The following is a 5,004-nucleotide window of genomic DNA, read 5'->3' on the forward strand; positions in this document are numbered from 1 at the left end:
CAATTATCTAGATACTCTGACTTCCAGCACAAGTAATCTCCACTGGACAAAGTGGCCTTGGCTAATGTATACCAGTCTTTAGGGGTGAGCCATCCCTGAGTCATGGAGTCTAATACAGTAAGCGTATAAGAAGTCATGGTGCCATGTTGTGTGACAGCAGCCTTTAACTCTTTTAACAGTTTGAGATCAAAAGGTGTGTGTGTTCTAATAGCCTGAAATTGTTCCCTTTCATTTCCTGCCCTTTGTATCTCAGTGAACAGAAACGCCCAGTTGGTGGCCTTATTGTTTTTAAGATTTGGCAGAGAAGAGGTGGGGGGCAAAATGGCGGATGCCTCATGGTCAGTCCTCTTACTGCGAATTACTGCAAGCTCTTGGACAAGGTTAAAACATTGTTTTTCTAATTGAATTTGTTTTTGGAGGTCTCTAACTTTATTTTCTAACCCATGTTAGAAGACGCCCCTTTTTCCTTTAAGTTCTGAGAAAGTGAAATCTGTGGTGATAGCGGGCAGTATTTAGCAGCCTCATTACTCAGAGTTTTCCAATCAACAGCTTCGTCCTCAGAGCTGCCATTATTAAGTGTTAGACTCTGAAGGGTGGGGAGGTCAGGGTACACACTGGGAACCTCGGGGGCAGTGGGTGGCTCGGAAGTGCAATGGGTGTAGCAGCCTCTTTGCCAGGGGGAGCATATGGAAGAGTCATTAACTCCCCCAGTTCCTCCTTGGAGGAGGAGGAGAGAGAGTCAGAGTCTGCCTGAGGGGGAGCCAGCGTGTTTTTTGCCAACAGTTGAAGAATATGTTCCCCTTATGAAACAGCCTGTTTAATCAGGGGGTCCCAATGCTTCTGTGGGAGAATTTCATTAATAAGATTCCAAAAGGAAAAGGCTGTAACAGAAATCTTTTCCTGTCCAAAGACCCTATAATATTCTTATAAGGCATCTCCCACTCGTAACCATCTCTTAGAATCAATCGTATCCTCCAAAGGGAACCAAGGACACACCTTATGTATAAACTGAAAGTATTCACATAACTATTTAACTTTAACCTTTACTCCTCCTGCCTTTAATGCTTTGCTCAAACTTTCTACAAATATCTCATGTTCACTTAATGCCTGTCCCATTGCCAAAGGGAAGGGGAAAGGGGTGCCGTCTGCTGGCTGAGGTTCAGAGTCGTAGCAGGCAACTGCGACGCGGGCCTCTTTTACTTTCACTCTTGTGCACGCTCTCTTGGATGGTTCCGTCGCTGAATCCTCCATACCAGGTGCCCCACGTTGGGCGCCACTTGTTCCGAACCAGCGGGTCAGTCAACAAAGGTCACCTGGGGGAGGAGTGGGGAATTGAAGAGGGGACAAAGGACAGGCGACATGAAGAATGGAGACAAGACAGGATTCTGATCAAGTCTCAATTTATTCAGGGGAGATGCTGGGTATATATAGTGGAGGCATAGGGAAATGATGGTGGGTAAAAGGCACGAGTAACTAGGCAACCAGGCTATGACAGGAAGTCCCACCTCCAGGGCATAGCAGGAGACTTATGGGAAATAGGCGGGGTAAGAACTAGGAACCTAGCTCATCAGAGGTAGAGGAGGAGGAACCTGGAAACCCAATTGCAATAGGATTGGAGGCCTGGAGTTATTGTGCCTCTCACAAGGCCCCACCATCAAGAGATTATACTTACTGTGATTGTGGTCATTCCAGTTCACATGATGACTATCCATCAAGAGGCTGTAGTGATAGAGATGGGTATGGTCGGGATCGTGACTACTCGGATCATTGGAGTGGAGGTTCCTACAGAGATTCATATGAGAGTTACGGTAACTCACGTATTGCTCCACCTACAAGACAGCCCTGCTATCTTATGGTGGCAGCAGTCTCTATGATGATTACAGCAGCTCACGAGATGGATATGGTGGAAGTCGAGATGGTTACTCAAGCAGCCAAAGTGATCTCTGCTCAAGTGGTCGCGATTGGGTTGGCAGACAAGAACGAGGGCTTCCCCCTTCTATGGAAAAGGGGTGCCCTTCTCTACGTGATTCCTACAGCAGTTCGAGCTGTGGAGCACCAAGAGGTAGTGGCCATGGAGGAAGCTGGTCGGATAGAGGGTAAGGGCAGAAGCAGACACTAGAAACAAACAAAACTTTGGGCCAAAATTCCAGTTCAAAGAAACAAACAAAAGGTGAAAACTATTCTGTTATAGCTACCCAAGGACTATTAAAAAGGAAGTTGTGTTACCTTTTTAAAATTTCATGTTAAGTTCTCCTACCTAATTTTTATGTTCTTGCAAGGAGAGAAAAGTAAGACACATTTAATTTTATTTGATTTTATGACTTTCTCTCAACACGCAAATGTTTAAGTGTGTAAAGCTTGACTTCGTGTACTGCTGTTGTAATTTTCCAAGTAAGTGTCTCTAATGGCCATTTCCTACCTGATTTTTCCCCCAGTAAATAAGGCAAGCAATTCTGAGTTCTTCCACTGAGATCTAGATGTACATTGAATCTAGATGTACGCTGATCCCCACTGAGAGATGAACCATTTGGCTGTACAGACAAGCTAGCTGTTAGAGAGTGGTCAGGGTATGCTACTCTTAGGATTTCAGAGTGTCTTCCAGCTGAAATCTCCATGTTCTCAGAATGAAAAGGCCTTAGATCAGACACCTATGTAAGAGAAGTGCTATTCACCCAGTAAACCCAAAAGCAAATGGATGATGCTGGCCATAATTTACCTTTCTGACATTTCCTTGGGAATCTGCAAGAACCTCTCCCCGTAAAACCATACTAAATACAGAGTTTGGCCAAAACCAACCATGAAGATGCAATCAACCCATCAATCAGTCAATAAATAAATGGATTGATGTGTAGGACAGGCTCAGCATGCTTCCCAGCACACAGTAGGTGCACATTAGCTGTTTTCTATCAGTACCCTTAGTTTCCAGCTTAGAATAGAACTTCCTAGGGGGCAGAGACTGCTGCATTTTATGGATGATAAGCCTCTTCTAGTAACAGCTTCTGATACCACCAATACACGTCACTAATGAACATATATTAATACAACAAGTATGTTGGCATTTTAGGCCTCTTCCTCATGCCACAGGGAGCTGGAGGCCACATGGATCCTTGACAGTGAGCAGAGGGGAGAGCAGTGTGGAAAGGGCAGTAGGTATCTGCAGAACAGGCTTGGGAAGGAAGGTGGAGGACACCCTGCAAGGAGGGAAAATGGAGATGTGTGGTCTCAGGGACTGCCAGCTGGGGGTCAGCTTGTTATATCCAGCTGAACTGAACTAGGTTGGTGCTGGGTGTGGGAGGTCTATCTGAGGGTTGTTGTTGGCAGCATAAGAGGGAGAACTGGAGAAGCTATTGAGAGGCTGATAGGAAACCTGTTTAGAGAAGCTGTTGGAGCTGTTGGAGGCTGCTGGTTCTTCTGGGCTATTCTGCTGGAGGGCCTTGTCAGGCTGGCTTTCCTGGCAAACATGGTTGTTCTGATCAGAGGAGGAGCTTGGGATATCCTTGTCACTGAGAATGGCTATGGTACACTCTGGTAGAGCTCTGGTCCTCATCTTGAGCATCACTTCCTGGTTTCAGAGGGGAAGATGTGCACTGCCTAGCCTCCTGGAGAAGCTTGTCACACTGGCTTTCCTGATGGGAACTCAGCTTTTCTCAGCACTAGCAGAGCTCAGGACCTCACTGTCATTGGTGATGGCTCTGATAATTTTGGGGGGGAACATTGGTTCTTAACTTGAGTGTTGTGTCCTAACTCTAGTGCAGGTCCCTCAGCCTGCTAGCAAAGACCCTTCATCCTGCTGACACAGACTTCCTAACTTCCACCACAGACCTTTGGGTCTTCCCAGTGCAGATCCATGAACTGGGCCTGCATGAGACATTGTTGTAGGCTCTAGGCCTCCAGTTGGACTTGTGGGAGGCATTATTATGGGCTCGAGGTTTCAACAGGACTCATGCAAGTCATTAGGATTCAGGCCCTCAGCTGGATTCTTTGGCCTTTAGTGTGCAGACAGATTTCCTGCATTCTTTGTATATGATTCTTTGGGTGATTCATTATAAAACAGTCTTATAAAATATGTCCTGAATGGTATTGTTCCTCTGAAAAAAACTTCAAACCATGACATGGGGATAGCCCAGTGTTTGAGTGAGAGGAGGAGGGAGAGGGGGAAGGAAGAGGACAGGGGACAAAAGAGGAGAAGAGAGCAGAAGGGAGGAAGGGAGAGGAGGGAGGTGGAAGGGAAGGATGGGGAGGGGAGAGGCAGGGAGAGGAGCATGAAGGAGAAAGCTGGAGGAGCTCAGCCTCCCAACTGGGGAGTCACACATGCTCCAGGCTACCCACCCCTACCCTAGCCCATGATAACATTCTCTGCTCTGCTCTGGAAATTCTTACTGTAGTACTTTTCAAATGAGGAGCCCCACAGTTTTATATTGTGCTGCACAAGCTATTCTGCTCGTCCTCTTTTGGGAATGATTCATGTTGGGAGCCATAGAAGCTAGAAAATTGGTCAAATGTGTGTAGGCAGGATGAGGCCTCAGTGCCTAAAGCAGATGCTACCTCAGTCCTGAGATAAGCATCCTGACTGGTTAATGTCAGCTATTAGTCACTAGGCAACCTTGTGTCATGTGTTACTAACTCTGCAAAGCTATAAATAAACACCCATATTGTGGCTTGGGGGGTTGTCTTGCCAATCAGGGAGATGCGAGTCACCACCTAACCCAGCTCTCCTCTTCTTGTTTATCTTTTCTTCATTCCTGCTACTGTTTCTCCCCCAGTAGAATGGGTCACACTGAGACCAATGGATCCCTACAATTTGGGTCAAGTTTTCTGTATGAAGTGAATGGGTGCTTGTGGAGATTCTTCCTGGGATATCAGCAGCTCAGGATGAGTTGCTGAAGCATCCTTCCTTCCTTCCTTCTTTCCTTCCCTTCCTCCCTCCCTCTCTCCTTCCTCCCTCCCTCCCTCCCTCTTGACCTCACACAGGGCCAGCCCACAGAGCTGTATATTTTATTTATT

General features: G+C 46.6%; 1 pseudogene; it reads left to right on the forward strand.

The window, feature by feature from the left end:
• LOC101583377 overlaps positions 1-1,874 on the forward strand; it is a 6,699-nt pseudogene extending 4,825 nt beyond the window's left edge.
• The last annotated feature ends 3,130 nt before the right edge of the window (positions 1,875-5,004 follow it).

The sequence above is a fragment of the Octodon degus genome, unplaced genomic scaffold (genome assembly GCF_000260255.1).
Source record: "Octodon degus isolate 3935 unplaced genomic scaffold, OctDeg1.0 scaffold00043, whole genome shotgun sequence".
Classification (NCBI taxonomy): Eukaryota; Metazoa; Chordata; class Mammalia; order Rodentia; family Octodontidae; genus Octodon; species Octodon degus.